This window comes from Phascolarctos cinereus, unplaced genomic scaffold (genome assembly GCF_003287225.1).
Source record: "Phascolarctos cinereus isolate Bilbo 61053 unplaced genomic scaffold, phaCin_HiC Scaffold_4;HRSCAF=312, whole genome shotgun sequence".
Lineage (NCBI taxonomy): Eukaryota > Metazoa > Chordata > Mammalia > Diprotodontia > Phascolarctidae > Phascolarctos > Phascolarctos cinereus.
This window is the reverse complement of record NW_027555847.1, coordinates 24,020,790-24,041,264: the sequence shown is the minus strand read 5'-3', so window position 1 is coordinate 24,041,264 and position 20,475 is coordinate 24,020,790. Positions and strand designations below refer to the sequence as shown.

At 38.7% G+C, this 20,475-nt stretch overlaps 1 protein-coding gene and 1 non-coding gene across 2 annotated transcripts in view; one reads left to right on the top strand and one right to left on the bottom strand.

Moving 5' to 3' along the window:
* FHIT (fragile histidine triad diadenosine triphosphatase) overlaps positions 1-20,475 on the top strand; it is a 1,648,795-nt gene that overhangs the window by 1,153,105 nt on the left and 475,215 nt on the right.
* On the bottom strand, positions 11,420-11,523 carry LOC144457247 (U6 spliceosomal RNA). Its single transcript, XR_013486574.1, has one exon. It is a non-coding gene; the product is annotated as a U6 spliceosomal RNA (small nuclear RNA).

The window sequence follows — 20,475 nt, the reverse complement described above, 5'->3', positions numbered from 1 at the left end:
TCTTTCTTTCTTTCTTTGTTTCTTTTTTTTTTCTTTTTAAACCTCAGTATGGTACATAACAATTCTCATGGTAAAATTTCATCCCATTAGGAAGTAAACAAGTGTTTGTGAAGCACCAGGTACTGTGCTTACAGGCACTTCATATAAATATTACTTCATTTGTTCTTCATAACAACCCTAGGAAGTAGGGACTATTGCTATTCTTATTTTACAGATGAGGAAACTGAGGCAGACAAAGGTTTAGTAACTTGCCCAGGGTCACACAGATAGTAAGCCTCTGAGGCCAGATAAGAACTCAGGTCTCCCTTATTTCAGGCCCAGTGGCCTATGCATTGTACCACCTAGCTACCTCTTATTTTTTCCCTTTTACCGATTGTTGAGATTGTATTTTTTTCACCTTGACTCTGCTGTTCAATGTGGGAACCATCTTTGTGACCATATCTTAATCTTCAAATTTGATAAGCAAGGCAATTCCACAGATGATTCAGTTATTCATTCATCAATTCAACAAATATTTGTAAAGTGCCTATTATATAAATGCATGTATGCGATGTGAGAAGCAGGGGTAAACAGTAGATAGAGAGCCAGTCCAGAGTCGGAGAAGATCTGGGGTGAAGTCCTGGTGCTTGTGTTACCTGGGGGGAGTCACTTAGCCTGTCAGCATACCAGGAGGCTCTCCAAGATCAGTGTTTCCCAAAGTGCAGTAGGAGATCCAGAGCGTTTCATGGGGTCCATAAGGACAACACTATTTCCATAATAATACTGACATTTGAATTTCTAATAAAATTAATATAAATACTTATAACTCACATAAGAAAAAACTCTTTGGGAAGGTCCTCAATAATTTTTAGGTGTGTAACAGCGTCCTGAGAACAAAAAGTTTGAGAACCTCGACTCTAAGTCGCAAAGTAGATGCCAATTTTTTTTTTACAAAAGGTGTTTTCTCAATGGCAGTCACTACATCTATGGAATCACAGGGCTAATGGTTCATTAGTAATCAATATTTTGTCAGGAGACACAATGACAGAGTGGAAAAAAATCTCCAATCCCAACTGACTTGGATTTTTTTTTTCAGGCAACAGTGGCTTTCTTGAACATGTGGTATAAAGCATGCTGGATTTCTGGTCTGACGACTTTGATTTAAAACCTTTCATTGCTATTTACTATTTGTGTGACCATGAGCAAATCACTTGAACTCTCTGGGTCTCAGTTTCCTCATTTGTAAAATGAAAGCTATGGATTAGACAGTTCTAAAGGTAAATTCTGGCTCCAAATCCTATGATACAGATGTCTAATAAATATTTATTGAATGAATAAATGGAAAATTGCCAATAGTAAAGAGGAAGTGTCATTTTTGATACGAATTTAAAGGCTGAATTTGTTGTATGCAAATGAAAATACCCAAGCTAATATTTTATTTACCATTCCAGAATCACTTATTGCTCATTTTTCCATCAAATGGAGGCAAATTTGTGGGGAGGAGAGGGAAAGGAAAGGTTCCTGATTAAGGAAGAGTTAAAGAAGTTTTGGAGCTAGAGGGCTATTGAATTGAAGCTCAGAAAGGTCAAGGGACTTGTGTAAGGTCACCTAGGTAGGAAATAGCTGAGACAGGATTTCCTGACTCCAAGGTTTTCCTGACTCCAAGTCCACTGCTCTATCCCTGTGCCATGAAGGAAACAGCCAAGGTGTGGCTACTGAGGAAGAAGTTTTGGAGGGAAGTATGCTAGTCCCCAAGAACCCACAATCAGGTTAATTCTATAAGTTAGAGAAAAAAGTATTGAAACATAGAGTTTTGTCCATGCTATTAAACAGCTGATTTTCTGTAGTTTCTCCCCCTAAAAACAAAGACAAAACAAAACAAACAAGCAAACCAAAAAAACCCCCCAACAAAACCTCTTAACAACCTCTGGATTAATTTTGTTAATTTTCAGCCTTTACTTTATGCTCCGGTCATTCTTCTCATCCACAGAATCCTCCTGGCAGCCCTTGCCACCTCTCCATTCTCCTGGCTTTGCCTGCTGATGCAGGGCACTTCCAGTGTAAGGACTGAGAACACACAAGTGTGTGCAAGGGATCTGAATAGGACTGGCCTCCTTTTGAGGCCCGTGCTTCTCAGTCTCTAGAGTCTACACTATTGTTTCTGTTGTGGTCTAGGGGCCTTGGGAACCCCAAAATCTCATCCCCATCATTTTCACTGTACATATGAAGAGGTCTAGGATTTTTGGGGTGCTGCTGGGACCCCAAGATCACGGAACCGGGCCTGAAAGAATTCAACTCAAATCTTCTTCAGCCAGAGGAAAACTTTATTAGTGATAAAACACATAGGCCAGGTGATGCCCATAAGGAGGGGAGGGCATGAGAAGGTCTCAGCCCCTAATGAGGGCTAGGGTAGATCTTATATACTTTGGGTGACCAGGGAAGGGTCTGGGAAAAGGGTCTGGGTGAGAATTCCCAGAGATTGGAATGTCTAAGGGATTGAATAGACAATGGGAATGGATAATGAAGGAACTGAAAGGTATCTGAATGAGATCAAAAAAGTGGGCTAAGGCTTTCAAACGGAGATGAGGGGCTGGGGCCTGTAGAGAAGGGGAGACAAGGGGCAAAGACCTTGGCTTGGGCCACACCCCTTCACATAGATAGGTTATCTTTCTCACTTATTTTTAAAATAAATTGTCAATGACAACTATTGTTTATATACCACCTAACTTTCCTCTTGTATCTCTCTCCCTTCCTCACTGTCCCAGAGACCCATCCCTTCAGAGCCAAGACAGTAAAATGGCTGGAAGGAACAGGGTTGAACTCAGTTCCTAGGGATTAAAATTGAACATTCTTTCTACTGCAATTTGCTTCCCCTTTACACAACAGCAGATTTATTAAATGAGACTGTTCCTCTCTGAACCCTCCAAATCCTAATTCCATTGGGGTAAAAATGTTTTTCCCTCCATTGTCTTTTTTTTTTAAATGAAATATAATTTTTAAAATGACAAAAATTTATTTCCTTTTTCTCCCACCTTCCCCTCACTGAAAAAGAAAAACTAAATCTTTGTAACAAATATGAGCAGACAAATCCCTAAACTTGCTGTTGCTTAACTACTTTTAAAAAATACAAAAGACCCACAACACTTGGAAAAAAAAAAAGCTGTGATAGTTAGACCCAAGGGCAGTTTCTTCCCAAGTGAGAATGATCCCCCTTCCCAGTGCAGGACATTCTAACAATTCTACTCTTTTTCAAAAGTTTTTCATGCCCTAAATGTGGGTAGCAGGAGCTCCCAAGTAGAGGCTTTTGTGAACCTAAGTTGTTATTTCCTCTTAATCACCTTTATTTCCAGTTGCAAAGAAACTCAAAGTCAAGAATGTGAAGCCAGTTCCATTAGCTTTTCTGAGGTCGTTAATTACCATTACAAGGGGACTAGGTTTCCAGGTGGGGATTCTTTGAAAGCAAAGAATTCTGCCCTGGGGAGGCTGAAAATCATTTGGGAGGCTTCCTTTTGTTTCTTGTTAATTAACTTTGTTGTCTTGGTGCACTTAGTAGAAATGTAATCATTTTCTAGTTCTTACTACCTATGTATTTCAAAACAGCAAATTGCTAGAAGGCAAGAGCTCTCCTGGGAAGATCACAATATGCCTGGGAGAAGCTTTCAAAAACAAACCATGGTTAATTTTTATAAACAGCAGTGATGAATTATTAAACCACAGTTGATTCTGTACCCCACTAAAGAGGGCTGAGGTAAAAAAAAATCTTGTAAAATCTACACTTTCCTTTCTGTAGTATAATGGTAACGATGGCATTATGGTTTTTGTAGTAGTTGAATAGGATAGGATACTTTCTTCCTTAATACTCCAATGTGTTGATGGATACTCTTTCATCCATTGTTGGAGATCAGAACCAATTCATATCTTCTCATCCTCTATGACCTTTGTCCTTGTCCTCCTATGAATGCTTTAGATAGTTGTCTGATGTCCTGGGGACCTAATGTTTTTAAACATAATTTTTTAAAAAGTTATTAATATTTTTCTTTATCACATCCATTTCTAAATATATACTTCCCCCTTTCCTATCCAGAAAGCCATCCCATATAGAAAGGAGTAAAAAGTTAATCAAAACTAACCACATGCCAACCAGATTTCACTGCATATGCTATGTTCCATACCAATAGTCCTCCATTTCTGCAAAGAGGAAGGGAGGTAGGTAATTACTCACCAATTCTTCAGAAGAAGCTTGGCCATTACAGTTACTCATTGTTCAATTTCTTTTGGTATTCTTTATATTTACATTGTGCTAGTCATTGTTTTCCTATTTCTTCTTACTTCACTCTATCAATTTATGTGTATTCTCAAACTTCTTTAAATTCTTCACATTCATAATTTCTTTTGAAATTATGGTCCATCACATCAACAGACCATTCTTATTATAATTATTGCAGCCATTTTCTGTTGGATGGGTATCTACATTGTTTCCAGGTCTTTGCTGATACAACAAATATTGTTATGAATGCTTTGGTGTTTAGAGAGCCTTTCTGTCTTTGACCTTTTTGAAAAATATGCCTAACATGGGGAGCTCTGGATCAGTGGGTATAGACATATTAGTCACTTTTTATAGAGCATCTCCCATTACATTTGTCTATGAACAATAATCATTTTGGCTACTGGTCACTGGAAAAGAAAAATGGAGGGTGTGAATGTCACTGCTGATTTAAGATAAGTGTGTATTTGTCATGCAGTCATAGTGCAAGTGATATACATAATTTCCATTAAAAATATTGATATCTTTTTTTTACATCACTTATATTTCCCCACATAGTCTTCTTTTACTCCCTTTCAGAGAGCCATGTCTTAAAAAGAATCTTCTTGTATTTACATTATATGCATTACAAGGATGCCATTGTAGCATGTGGGCTGACCATCTGTTATCCATTGGCTTATCCATTAAGATACTTATTTTGATAGTTGGATGGATCTGTGGTCTCACCAATATGTGTACTCCCCCTAACAAAGCAGATTGCATTCTTTCAAGCCCTCCCATCTTGTGTGATTCTTGGTAATGTTTTCCATAAATTATCCACAGAGATTATAGAATGAAAGGGGCATAGACTTAGTGCTGAGAGGATTTTAGAGGCTGTTATGTTCAATCCCCACATTTTACAGTTGAAGAAACTGAGGCACAGTGCCGTTAAGTGATTTGCTCAGGGTTACACAGTTCATAAGGATATCTGAGGAATAATTCAAACACAAGTCTTCCTAACTCTAAGTCCATCACTCTGTTTATATCACCACCATCAAGTAGCTGCCACAACAGGCTAGTTAGTAAGTCTTCCTCTAGTTCCCTTGACATTGCTCCCCTGAGCTGTATATTGGTTATCCTAGGTCTCCTAACCAGATCATGTTCTTTTCTAGTTATACATCCTTCTGATGAGAGAGATTCATTGTCTATATTATCTAAAAAAACTCCAATAACTCATTTTAATGTAGCACTTCAAAATAAAGAAAGCATTTTTATTTAACCCTCCATGGTAGTAAATGGTATAATTATCATTTGAAACTTTCTTGTTCTGTGTCTGTGACACATGAGGACAGCTGTCTAATACTCTCCACCTGGGTGGAAACCTGGCAGCCAGAGGATGCCTGAATTCTTCCCATCAGACCTGGGGTCCTGCCCTTGTGATGAAAGCACAGGAGTTGATAGCAAACTTGCTCTCTCAGAGCAGAAACTACGGAAGTACAAATCATCTATGAAGACAGAACGTTTTTCATTCATTAGCAAGTTCATTTGCTGTGTCTCAGTGTAGGAGTAAATCTTCCTGGCAGAGGACATGACCACACTGAGCTGGATAAACATCCCTGACTCAAGCACAGAATGCTTTCATTTGTATTAATACAAATTTACAATAGCAGAGTTAGGTCAAAAAGCACACCAGAGCCCCTCAGATCCAGCCTAGACACGAGACAGTGCTCATCTGGCTTTTGCTTGAAAACGCAGTGTTTAGCACATAATAAGTGCTTATTGACTGCCTGACCCTCATATCAAGATGAAATCTACCTCTTTGCAACTTCTACCCCACTGATCTTAGTTGTGCCCTCTGGGAACAAGCAGAACAGGTGAGTTCCCTCTTCCAAATGACAGTCCTTGAAATACAGGAGGACAAGCTACTTAGGTTTGGGCAGCTAGGTGATGCAGTAGATAGAGTGTTGCGCCTGGAATCGAGAAGACTCATCTTCCTGAGTTCAAATCTGGCTTTGGATACTTACTAGCTGTATGACCCTGGGCAAGTCACTTAATCACACTTGCCTCAGTTTTTCATCTGTAAAAGGAAGTGGAGAAGGAAATGCCAACTCACTCCAGTATCTTTGCCAAGAAAGCCCCAGATAGGGTCACAAAAAATCGGACATGACTGAAAAAGTGATAGCACATTTGAGTTTGCCCCTACGTGTTCTCTTCTCCAAGCTGAATATTCTAAGTTTGTTTAATCCTCTTATGCACAGACCCACGTCCCTTTATCGTTCTTATGAGACTCTCTGTCATATCAGTACCCTGATAACCCCATGGTGCTCTGCACTGGACAAAATTTATTCTTTTCTCATTTAGTCTCCTTTTCATCTTTAAGCACTTGACTTACTTCACAAGTATAAAACATAGATCAAGCAATGGGCTCAACTTTTATGTAAGTGACTGAAATATCACTTCCTTTGCATTGTGTGGGGTAGCATCTCCTGTACTTAATTCTGATATGTTTTTGTATGATAAATAATAAAAAGATGGAAGATACTAGAGGAAGCCCAGATGTAGGGACAGAAATGGCTTATACCCTTTTCATTTATTCCTCTTTTCATTTTCTCTCAGTCAACAGATATTTACTAGCTATTTTACCATGTGTCCAAAATCTGGGCTAAATTGTTGCTAGATGAAGCAGATAAAAGATGTATTGCTTAGGGTGGAGGAGAAGGAAGAGTCTGTTCCTTGGAAGAAATCACTTAGAAGTTCATTAGGTAGGTAGCTAGGTGGCACAGTGAATAGTGAATAATAACTTAGAATCGGAAAGACTAGAGTTCAAATGCAACCTTAGACACTTACTAGCTGTGTGATCCTGGGCAATCGCTTAACCTTATTGTGCCTCAGTTTCCTTATTTGGAAAGTATGTATAAGGTAGCACCTACCTCCCAGGGTTGTTGTGAAGATAAAATGAGACAATGTCACTTTATAAGGCTTAAAGTGCTAAATAAATGCTAAATAAATTACTACTACTACTACTACTATTATTACTATTACTACTACTACTACCACCATCACCACCACCACCACCACCACCACTACTACTACTATCATACAAGAAATAAGAAAAAAAATAAGGGACAGAGCAATTACAAAACTAATAGTGTTCAAAGAAAAGAAAACTCTAAGGGCAAAATAGAATATTTATATAGTACTTTTCATTTTACAAAGTGTTTTACATATATTAACTCATTGTATCTTGACAACATACCTGAAGCTAGATTTGAGTTCATGTCTTCCTGACTCTAGGTCACTTAGCTGCCTTGTAGTAGCCGCTTAATAAATATTTCTTAAATTGACTTGGTAAGTTCTGCCTGGACTTAGAGGGACCAAAGGATGAAATCTCTAGGGAAGCCAATTTAATCCTAACATAAGATAGTAGTAGTAGTAGTAGTAGTGGTAGTAGTAGTAGTGGTAGTAGTAGTAGTAGTAGTAGTAGTAGTAGTAGTAGTAGTAGTAGTAGTAGTGGTAGTAGTGGTGATGGTAGTGGTAGTAGTAATAGCAAAAACATCCTATGAGTTAGATCTGCCCAAAGTGGGATTGGACTGTTTTGGTAGGGAGTGAGCTTCCTAGTACTGGATATGCTCTAGTAGAAACCATTTGATTGTATGTCAGGGACGTCATCAAGGAGATCCTTGCCATCCTTTCTATACTTAAGATTCAGAGTCAAACATGAAAGCAGGATACTGAATTTCTATTAGTTATTTTCTCTTTCTGGAAAGCCTTAAGTCCACGATTGAATGTACCTGGATAACCGTCAACAAGCATAAATAAAATGTTTTAGAATATGTTTATGGGCTACCTAGCTGAGGTTAGAAAGATCCACCACCAAGGAGACCACAGAATTGTATGTGTATATATTTTTCCACTCAACAAGTACGAAAGACAATTTACTAAATAAGAGAGGGCTTTGGTGGCTATGGTACATCTAGCCACCAAAGTACTGCTCCTTGAATATTGAAAAAAAGAGCATATGAGCAGATGAAAATGCAGTAATGAGGATGGCTGCCTTCCAATCCAACTCATGGCCTCCATCCAACAGGTAAAGCCCAAGGCCTTATCTTTTAACTTGATTTCTCCAAAAACCAGTTGCTTCTGTCTCTAAGCAGCAGCTTCCCACCTGCTTCTTAATTATGTTTCTCTCTTTTTGGCAACAGTTGCCACCAACATTTTGGCTCAGAACATGAAGTGCCCAGACCTCAGGTTCTCCCAGTACTCGATGGTAATAAAATCGTTTCCTAACAAATAGTTAATGTAAAAACTGTGCAAAGTAATAAATAGACACTGAATTCCAGCTGGCACAATGGCTGAATTTAGATTGAATGACAAGCTATCGTACTTTCTGTTTTTCACAGGAAGGAAAGACACACACACATACACACATACACACACACACACACACACACACACACACACACACGAGGTTCCAAAACCAAAATGAGGTTTTCTTGCTCTCCCCACATCAGCAGCCAAATAAAATACTCATGGAAGATAGATGATACCTTTTTTTTTTTTAAAGATAGAGGTCATTAGTAAGGTTTATTTTAACTAGAAGAAAGGCAAATATAATTTATGATGGAAAGTGAAAGCCTTCATAGATTTAGTTGCCCCATTTCAGGGAAAGGGGAGAAGGAAGGGAATGGGAGAGTATGCCTCTGTCCCTTTAGCTTCTTAAGAAGCATTATTTCAACTTGAGTCACTCTCTTACTAATGAGTTTGTTTTCATGGTGACAACTTTATGTTCTTCTTCCTTGATTACGGGTTTCTGTTTATTGGTTTCTTCAGGGATTGGTTTGTTTCTTAAAAAAAAATCCTCCTTTTCCCTTTATAATCCAGCTTGGGAACAAATCTAAGTTGAATGGTCTTTTCTATGTCACTCAAATGTAGTAAAATCCAGATATTGGGTTTATACCTGTTTGTTTTTTGATACTATGATTATAATTTCTTCTCCAGAATCGCATATCATTCATCATATTACCTAAAAGAGAAATAACTTAGAACAAGAGTTCTTAAACCTTTCTTGTGTCAGGGACTGCTTGGATGACCTGGTGAATCCTATGGATACCCTTTTAGAATAATGCTTTTATTTTAATTAATCAATCAATTAATTAATTTTTAGTTTTCAGCAATCACTTCCATAAGCTTAGAATAATGCTTTTAAATGCACAAAATAAAATACATAGGATTACAAAGGAAACCAATCATATTGAAATATAGCTATTAAATATATATTTACAAAACAAGCTTATTGATCCCAGTTTAAGAACTTCTGGCTTAGTACTAATTTTTTTTTAAAAAGATGTCATTAAATTGCTATTTACAGAGTTGGTAGGTTGTCATCAGGGTGAAATTCCTGGGGAATAGTGTGGTATAGTGGAAAGAGTAGAGAATTTAGAGTGGGAGGACTTGGGTTCAAAAGCTGGTTTTGTCATGTGACATTGAACAAGTCATTTAAATTCACTGGGCCTTGGTTCCTTATCTGTAAAAAAATAAAGTTGGACCTCTGAAGTCTTTTTCACATAGAGGATGATCATGCTATGTATGACCCTATGTGAGTCCCTTCCCCTCTCACTGCTCAGTTTCCACATCTCTAAAATGAGACACCTAGTTTACATGGACTCCAATCTACAAGGCTACATCAGCAGGGAGCAAAATGTGGCAGATCTTAGAAAAGCTCTGAGTCAAAGCCTAGAAATGGACTGATTGTACACTCGCCATATTCTGATGAGCCTAAATAAATTTAGTGAAAATCATTAGCAGAGGCTGGCCATTTGTCTACAATATTTGATCTGGAGAAACTTATGAAAAAAAAATGTACCAAGACACGGAGCATCTCCATCTATATCAATGTTGGAAGTACCAACATTGAGAGGTAGTTTGTCTGACTGGCCTTGGAGTCAGAAAGACCTGAATTCGGATCTTGGTACTTACCAGTTACTGTATGACCCTGACATATTGTGTAACCTCCCCGGGCCTCAGCTTCCTCATAAAAGGAGGTTAATAATAGCATTTACCTCCCAGAATGGTTGGGAAATTAAAAATGAGTTCATATATATAAAATTCTTTGTAAATCTTAGAGTACTATATAATGTTAGTTATTATCTGGGGTGTGCTGGTAAATGTTTAACGACTGACTCTCTGAAGACTCCTAACACACTTTTAAGTTTAATCTGTACCATTAACATTTTCTTCTTTGTTTCCTTAAGTCTAGACAATGGACCAAACAATAAATCAAGTCCATTTGAAGATACTCATGCTTGAAATTTAACAATGGCTCTAATGGGCCACTAAGCACTGGCTCCAGTATACCCCTGGTTATTATTAGCAATGAATTGTAGCATTATTATTATTTTTATGTAATGAAGAGGAATAATATACTATAACTATAGTGAACTGTGGCATAATTGGTGGGGAGGGGAATGTTCTAACTACGGAGTTCAAGAACTTGGGTGAACCTCTTCTGAGAACTGTTTTAGGGACAGGTTGAATAATTCATAGTCCTTTAGGTAATAACCATTTATTCAGCCCTTTCTTTGCGCCTGGCAACCTTAGGATAGAGATCTGTGAGTGATGATACCTCTCCCATCAGCTTAGTCTGGGTTTTTAGGTATTAAGAGGTGGTTTTATGTGTGTAGGGGTGGTGGGGTTTGGGACAGGGGGAATGGCAAGGGAGTAAAATATCTTTAAATGAAAATATGATCTGTATGTATAAAGCTGTATGAGAGGAAGGTGAAGGAATCCAATTTATCTGAATGATATAATAGCATGTAAGTGGGCTAAGACTGAAAGTTCAATCAAGGCCATGATGATAATCGAGGAAAGTATTATCTCATTTAAAATGCCCTTTTGCTGATTAGAGAAATCTTCAGAAGTTGGGAGGGAGAGTAAGGCACTGAAAATGAATGGGGCTTTTGAGACTCGCCCAGAGTATAAAGAAAACATTGTCACCATGTACCTTAAACAAGAACAAGAAAAAAAAAGAAGTTTTAGAATAAAGTTGAAAAATCAATCAACAAACATGCTTTTATTTATTTATTTTTGTTTTGTTTTTATTTTTTAAAAAAATATATGGGGGCAACTAGGTAGACATAACACTCACTAGCTGTGTGACTCTGGGCAAGTCACTTAACCCCAATTGCCTCACCAAAAAAAAAAAATACGGAATGCTTCATGAATTTGCATGTCAGCCTTGCACAGGGGCTATGCTAATCTCTTTTATATTGTTCCAATTTTAGTATATGTGATGTTGAAACCAGTGTTAAACATGATTTTATTAATAGTTTTACTATGTGCCAGGCACTGTGCTAAATGCTGAGAATACAGAAAAAGTAAGAAATATAATCCATGCCTTCAAAAAATTCATCTTCTACTAGAGGGAGAAATACGTACAAATAACTATACATGTAGAAAAATATATTTAAAAGCCAGTCTTTTCCAGGCAAGTAAAAAAACAAACAAAAAATTAGCATCTCCAATATAATGAGGTCATACACTGGATACATCCCTGGAGATGGTAATACTACTACAACTACTACTACTACTACTACTACTACTACTACTACTACTACTACTACTACTACTACTACTACTACTGCTAGCTAATGTGTGTGTTATACATGTATGTATGTGTGTGTATGTGTACATATATATATACACACACATATGTATGTATGTGTATGTATGTCTATATCTGTCACTTTAAGGTTTTTGAAGCTCTTTATATTACCTCATTTGGTTCCCACAACAATCCTGGGAGGTAAGCATTATTTTTATGCCCATTTTATAAATTGAGACACAGTCTGAGAGACATTAAGTGATTTGCCCAGATTAACACGGCTAGTAAGTGACTGAGACAAGCCTCAGGCTCAGGTCTTCCTGACCCCAAGTCTAGACCTCTGTCCATTGCATCTTACTTGGACCAGAGTTATAGAAGGGTGCCCCAACATACAGCAGGTATTGTTCTCCAAGCCAATGGATAGCATATGTTGAGCAAGGAGATGTGTAAACAGTTACAGTCTTGATTTTTCCTCAAGGTTTTGAAACTTAGGCACTCAAGAGTCCACAATGAGGACCAAAACTCATTCGTTGATTTCATCCAGCGAAAGTGCTGAGTGCATGGAAGCCGAGAGACTAGCAAGCAGAAATGCGAGATATAGTAAGAAAAGAGAAACTCAGTTACAAAAGGACCCGGGAAGGAAAGGTTGGAAGTCTGATAAACCTTAAATTGAGCACTGACTGACTGACTGAGCTCCTCTGAGACCAAGTGACATAGCAGAATTCTGGGAGTCTTAGGCAACCTAGACATGGGGAATTACTCTGGAATCTTACTCCTCCCCTTCCTGACACCGATCAGTTTCTGGATCTTGTCAGTTTCGTCCTCACAAGGTCTCTCACATCTATCCCCTTCTCTCCACTCCCACAGACACCACCCTGGCTCGGATCCTCCTTACCTCTCGCCTGGACCCCTAGAATATCTTTCTAACTGGTCTCCCTGCAGTATCTCTTCTCTCCAATCCACCTTTCATGGTTACTGAAATAATTTTCCCAAAGCATGTCTAATCATGATCCTATGAAACTCCTCTGCTGAAAGCATTTCAATGACTTTTTATTGCTTCTAGGATAAAATACAAACTCCTCAGTGTGGTATTTCCCCCCATTTTTCATTTATTGGTATCTTCTGTTTTTTATATTACTTTCATGTATATATGTGTAGATAAACATATATATCCTAAATACCCTATATATCCTTTTTCCTCTCCTTTTCACATCAAGTCAGCCATTGTAACAAATGAAAAAAAAAAGATAGGAAAAAAATCATTTAAGTAAAACCAACGCATCACCGAAGTTTAGCAATATATGCTGTGCTCTACCCCTACAATCTCCCACCTCTGCAGAGAAGGAAGGAAATTGTGTCTTCTTATCTCTCCTTTGGGAATAGCACCATGTTACTTAAAGCCCTCCAGAGTCTGGCTACCTTTCCAGACTTATTACTCATCACTCACTTTTAAATACTTTGTTCCAGTCTAACTGACCAACTTCCCCTCCCCTCCCCTTCCCTTCCTTTTTCTTTCTATTTCCCTTTCTTCCCTGTGATTTTTTTATATAAGGCACTCCTTATGTGAAAACCACCTCAAACCATGTAGAATGACAGCTTCACTGCAATTTATAGTATTACAGAGTAGTGACTTGCCCAAGGTTGCACAGCCAACGTGTATCACAGCAACAGTTAAACTAAGTCTTCCTGACTATTCAGTTGTCTGCTGCCTCTCCTCATGCTGTCACTTAGCTAAAATCTGAGCTCAGTTCTCTTTTGCTGAGCCTGAACTATCTCTCAGAAGAACTGTCTCTTAGATGGTCTAAGACCATCCTTAGTTATAAGAATCAAGGGGATTACAGTTTCCAGGGTGCAGTTTGTTGAATACGTGCTACTGTTGAGCAGAAACGATGTTGATGACACCAAGAGTTGGCTGACAACTAATGGCTTTAGAAGTTTGAGAGCACTTCCAGGTGTGGGGTGGATTGTGGGGAAGTTATTTTAATCATTTGCAAGAACCATTTATAGTCCTGTCATCTTCCCTGTCATGAAGATTATCATTTAATTACATGATAACATGATTTGCTATTTGGATATCAGAGCTAGAAATGTACAGCAGAGGGATCAAAATGGAAAGCAGATTCTCCAAAGATTCTGGGTACTAATTAGCAGAGTCAGTGCAGCTGTGGGCCAGGTAACCGGATGTCCTGAGGAAGCCCTCTGTGTCCATTTTTAAAGTCCCAGATGATCCTTCCCCTGCCTCCCCCCCTGCCCCCCCCCCACTGGTCTCTGCACCAGAGACTGGCTTCATACAAATCTGAAAGGGACAGCTTCAAGCAAATGGTAGATGGAGAAGAACAGAAAATAATCCCACCACACTTCCATTCTTCCATGTCACAAGCATAGAGGTACAGTATGAAATTCATTTATTTCTATCTCCTGCCCTATGTTGGATTCTCCTAGGAGTGGAGAAATAATGTCTCAGGGTTGGCCCCAGCACACACATGTATTATCTATGCATATATATATGTATATAAAAGTGCACATATATAAGAAATAGATATATGAATATCTATATGTATAGAAATATATACACATATGCATAATGTGTGCATATGTATAATATAATTATGTATATAGGTTTATATATAACTATAATATATTATACTATGATATTTGTATATTTTACTTGTAATCATATATTCTGTACCTGTCTCAGAATAGCATGGGGGATGTTAGAGCTGGCAGATGCCTAAGTCCAATTGAAATCAACAATCATTTATTAAATGCCAACCACGAACCAGAGAGATGAAAAGGAAAATAGTAGATCATAGATTTAAAGTTGAAAGGTACCTGTAAGGTCTTATAGTTCAAATCCCACCCCCCCATTTTTATACATGAAAATGAGATGCAAAGAAGTTAAGTGACTTGGCCGGGTCACACAGTTAGTATTGTCTGAGGAAGGATTTGAACACAGGTCTTCCCAATTCCAGGTCCAGTGCCCTCTCCACCACACCATGATGCTCTGGACAGGCAGGGAAGAGCTGCTGAAATTCCTTCTAGGATTACTGCCTGAGGCCCTCAGAAAGTAGCCTAGTGTAATGGGACAAACATTGGAATTGGAATCAGAGAACCAGTGTTATGCTAATTACTAGCTATGTGACTTTGGACAAATCATTACAACCATGTTATTTTAATCTATTATAATACTTCAGTTTTTTCAACTGTTAAATGAGGGGGTTGGACTGAATGGCATCTGAGGTCCTTTTCTGCTCTTGGACTTCTTAGGAAAAGGCTTCTTTCTCTGGAGTTATTTATTAGCTGATATTTAGGAGGTTTAGAATCTATGATTCATCTCTTACTCTAATAGGCCTGCTGGCCCATATCTTCCCTGGGGCTCTGGGACTACAACCCTTCAGGGTATCACATGGTCCCTACCTTCTCTGCTGGAGGCTGCTCCTCTTTTTCCTTCTGATTCTCAGGACCACCCAAAGGGGTCAGCGTTTTCTTTACGTCCTATGGCAATTCCTGGAGTATTGTATCATTAAAAAGTATCATTGTGGATAGAAAGAGTCCTTGCTCCCAAGGAGCTTATATTCTGTTACCACTCTTCTTGAACAATCTTAACTTCTTCAGGACCAATGCAGTGGTCAGAGCCTCTCCTGATTCTTGTAGTGATCATCTACCGCTTTCTGTCTTACTCCCCCATCTCTCTCCAAGACTTTATTACTTGCCTCCAAGTTTTCCTTCTACCACATCTTAGCCATCACACTCAGATCTTAGCCATCACACTCAGATCTTAGCCATCACACTCAGAACTTAGCCATCACACTCAGATCTTAGCCATCACACTCAGAACTTAGCCATCACACTCAGATCTTAGCCATCACACTCAGATCTTAGCCATCACACTCACATCTTAGCCATCACACTCAGATCTTAGCCATCACACTCAGAACTTAGCCATCACACACACATCCGCTCTTCATGTTAAAATCTCTCTCATATCCTCACCACACACGTGTGTAATCTTATTCTCCTGCATTCAGCCACATGTCAGTATGATCCTGCCTCAGCCCTGACCATCTCATGGAACATCATCACTTTCAAGTCACTGACCAGTGTCTAACCCCAGTCTCTGACTTGTCCACTTCCCATGCCTCCTCACTCAGACAGTTGCCATTTGCCTTCATTGTGAGTCTTTGACCTCTATTCCTATCTCAGAAACTAATTGTGTCATCCTCTCTCAACCTTTCTCTCAGTTTCTTCATCCGTAAAACAAAGTGGTTAGACCCTTCAGTGCTAAATCTCTGATTCTATTTCCCCCAAGTATAGTATCATACAGATAGAGAGCTAGAGGGGAGCTTAGAAGTAATTTATTTCAACCCTGTTATTTTATGAATAAGGAAATACCTGAAGTCCAGAGTAGTTAAAGAGCCCGTGAAGATGGCAGCAGAAAAGATCTAAAATCTTTTGGAAAGACAACTCGAGAGATTAAGGGGATAGCTAAGACTTCTGTAAGAAGATAGATTAAGGATGGCTCATCAGTCTTTAAAAACAGGGCTAAAACACTCCAAACTGAAACGAGATGATTTTAGAAAGTATTGTTTGGCAACGTGGTTACTAAAGTCACACAAGGGCATTAACTTGGGAGCTTCCATGAGCTGAAAATCTAAATGGGTTTTTGTCATTCTATCTGCCAGGTATTTATTATCCTGGAGGTCTGAGGTAATTCTGAACCAGGCTTTTAATATTCCAGTTAAGCATTTCACCGCAGCCCTCAGGGTTTGCTGCCAGCAGGTGTTAATGGTTGTCAGTTACTTGGTGTGATGACTGAATAATGTTGGAATCCTAGACTTAGAGAAGGTTAGTGCTAGAAGGGACCAGCTTGATCATTTTTCTAAGCAAGGAAGCTGAGGCTCAGAGTGGAAAAGTGGTCTATCAAAAGCCACACAGCTGCTAAGTGATGAAGCTGGGAGTTGAGGCTTAATTTTTCTGATTCTTGCTCTGATTATTTTTTGCACTCTACCACTCTCTGGCATGCCTAGAAATGAAAGGCAGTATGGCACAGTATTTATGGTGTCAGAGGACCTGGGCTTAAATCCTACCCCTGACATTTATTCCATGTAATGTTAGACAAGTCTCCTACCTTTTCTGGACTTTGGTTGTCTCATCTATAAAATGGGTTGGAGTAGATGGCAACTGAGGACTCTTCCAGTTCCACATCTATGATCCTTGGTTCAAAGATAACAAAAAGCAGAATTCTCCACGGTTCTAGTTTTATAAATCATGTCTGCTTATTTCTGGGAAAAGGCTGCCTAATGCTAGTACCTTCCCTCTAAGGCGTTATATCTTCCAACAATGTGAATATCTGGCTGGTACATAGTTGTTTGCATGTTGTCTCCCCATTACACTGTGTATCCCCTGCACCTAGAGCACTGGCTAACACAGAATAAGGTCTTACTAAGGGATTGTTGATTGATTTGTGATTTCATTTGTGTGGGTGCCTCCTCTCCCTATGAAGAATCATCCTTTTCATGGTGCCTGGAACATTGCAGGTATGTAATAAATGCCTATTAAATGAATAAGATTAAAAACAAAAACAAAAAAAGAATCATCCTTTTCTTTGACATAATAAATGCACCTTATTTCTTGCTCTGGGCAAAACATTCATTACCTTGTGGCCAACCTGGTGAAGAGCCTCTCTTTATATGGACTACATATATATATACATACATATATATATATATATATATATATATATATATGTATGTATATATATATATGTATGTATATATATATATATGGTTTTATATATATAGTTTTATATATATAGTTTTATATATATAGTTTTATATATATGTATATACAGTCATAAAATCAAAAGATCTGAGATCTAAAGAGGTCATCTGATCCTGTCCTCTAATTTTACAGTTGAAGAAACTGAGGTCCAGAGAAGCCCTAGAGCTAAAACTGGAAGGGACCTCAGAGGCTTCCTCATTTTACATTTGAGAAAACTGAGGCTCAGGGAAAGTTTGACTTGCCCACAGTTACACAGTCATTAAGTGTCAATGGTGGGATATGAACGAAGGTCATCTGGCTGTAGCACCCAACCTTTTTCTGCTATCCCATAATGCCTCTGAGTCCTGGGACGTTGGACATACAATTTGTCCTGAATTTGCCCTGAAAGTTTTTGAAGTTGGGGAAAAGATCCTCCTTAGAGTTAGAAAGATTTCAGTTTACATCAGAGGGTGGAGTACTTAATCAAATCACAGGTCCTAGACACATGATGTATCATCATATTTAACAAAATTCATATTTTTGACAAGTTTCAGGAAGGATTTAGAGAAGTTCATGAATAGAATCATCCAAAGAGTCAGCCAGCCAATCAGGCAGCTAGCATTTATTAAGCTGCTACTGTGTGTCAGACTCTGGACTGTGTATCAATATAGGACAGGTTATTCTTCCCAAAACCATATTATGGAAAGGGGTTAGGAATATTTTGGGTACTTCGCTCATCTTTTGAAGTCAACACCTTGGCCTGTCATTGGCTGGCTTTCCCAGAGAAAAGTCTTTCTGTCCTCTTAGTACTGAGTATTGGCACAACTCAGTATGGGTTTTCTCATCTTCTTATGATTTTCTGTTCCTTGGTTTAGTTGCTGTAGACCTCTTATTCATAGATTGAGCTAGGACAGTGCAGCAGGCGCGTTGTCAATAAATAAAGTCATCATTGAATGATAGATACATTCACAAGGGGTTATTACAGAAAAAATGGCACATCAAGCTCATTTGCCTAAAGTGCCTCCTCACACTTGCCTTTCTGGGGACTAAATGTGAATTAGATGGCATTTTGATCAGATCAGATGAACCCAGACAGCACATATTACATCTAACAAGATGAAGTTCTCACTTTAAAACATGCAGATCATTTCCTAAGAGATTATAATGGAGTTCCTTGGCAGGCTTTTCTCAGTAGAGTTGAAGGTTAGATCATTCACAACATGTGTCCAAGAATTAAGCTGACTGAAGATTTTGTTTTGGTTTGGTTTTGGACAAGACTTGGGATTTTTGGTGGAGGGAAGTCCCAGTGAGAACATACCCTCCACTAAGTATAGGTCTGTCCCTTCTCTGTGACTTAGAGTCCAAGGGGGTTGTCAGGAACACTGAGAGTTTAAGTTGACTTGCCCAGGGTTGCTCAGCCAGTATGTATCCAAGGTGTGACACAAACATAGATCTTATTGACTCTGAGGCCAGGGTTCGATCTCTATCCACTACCTTTAGTGGAGCGGTAAATTTAAAGTCTTTGATGGGGCAGGGCCAGGGGCCAGGATTTTATTTACGGACATGATTTCAGAACAGACATCTGGTGGAACAATAAATAAACCTTATGCTGTCAGAATGGCGTGGAGACCCATAAACATCAAACAAAAATGCCTGTGCACTTTGTATAGACCTGGTGTGTCTCATCAGTGACTGCATAAATCCTTTGGAAGAAAACCAAACTCTCTTGGTAGAACCCAGGACTCAGATAAATGGAACATAGGTGTACAGTTGTAGAGAAAACCTTTTCTGGGTATTCTGCATAGGACAAGTGCCTGAAGCAAGGCCAGTGATGAATTACTCATCAGTTGATAAGATGCACAAAGATGCACAAAGAACCACTTAACCTGGAGAAGACAATGTAAGAGTTGACAACTCCTTTCTTGGTCCAAGTAAGAAGCTGGAAAAGTAGACCTTTCTAAGGTAGCTCTTAGAAGGTTACTTCAGCGAGAGAATTTCCTTGTCAATAGTTGGGCCATGATTCTAATAAGATTATTTATCTGGGTTGCTAGTTTAATACGTTAGTCCTCTCTTTTTGCACCCTGGAGGAGATGCTTTCTCGAATCTGTTTAATGAATCCATCCATGGTACATTTGTTCCTCTATGAAGCAGGGTTTTCACATCATCTCCTCAAGCTTGTGTTTACTGAGGAGATGAGGTTTCTTATCAAAAGATAATTCAGAGGCTGTTGTTAAGACAATGGCTTTGACTTTAGAATGAGCTTATGTCTTTAAGGAGAGTTTCAGCAAATGAGTCAGCCATATGTTAAATCAAATTTAACATCCATTATGAAACACTGAATCATACTTTATATCTCTGTAATGATAACAAATGATCGTCTATCTCATGTTCTCCTCATTTGCACTGCTACTCATCAATCTTGCTAATACTGCAAAGATTTATTAAATGAATAGGCTCCCAACTCTAACTGATAATATTAATAGCTCCTTTTTGTACTCTCCCTCGCTATCTTCTCTTTCTGTGCTTGCCTAAGTGGGTTTTAATGCAGGCTTTAAAAGTAATATTCTTCATACTGAAGTGATAATGAACAGAAAACTAGTAAATTAGTAATAGAATTATTTTAATGAAACTGTGCAATTATGCTGCTACATGACAAGGTGTGTCTCAGTAGGCTGGCTAAGAGTCTACCAACTCATGGAGCTGGAGAAAGAGGGCTGGCTGTAGAGGTAAAGGGTCTGCATTGAAATATGGGCTCTGCTGCCTTCTGGGACCTGGGATATTTGAGAGAAGTTGCTTTCTCTCCTTGGTCTTCCTTACTTGTAAAATGATGGAGTTGGATTACATGTTCTAGATCTAAACCTGCCAGCCTAGTGGAGAGCTTTGTATTGTTCAA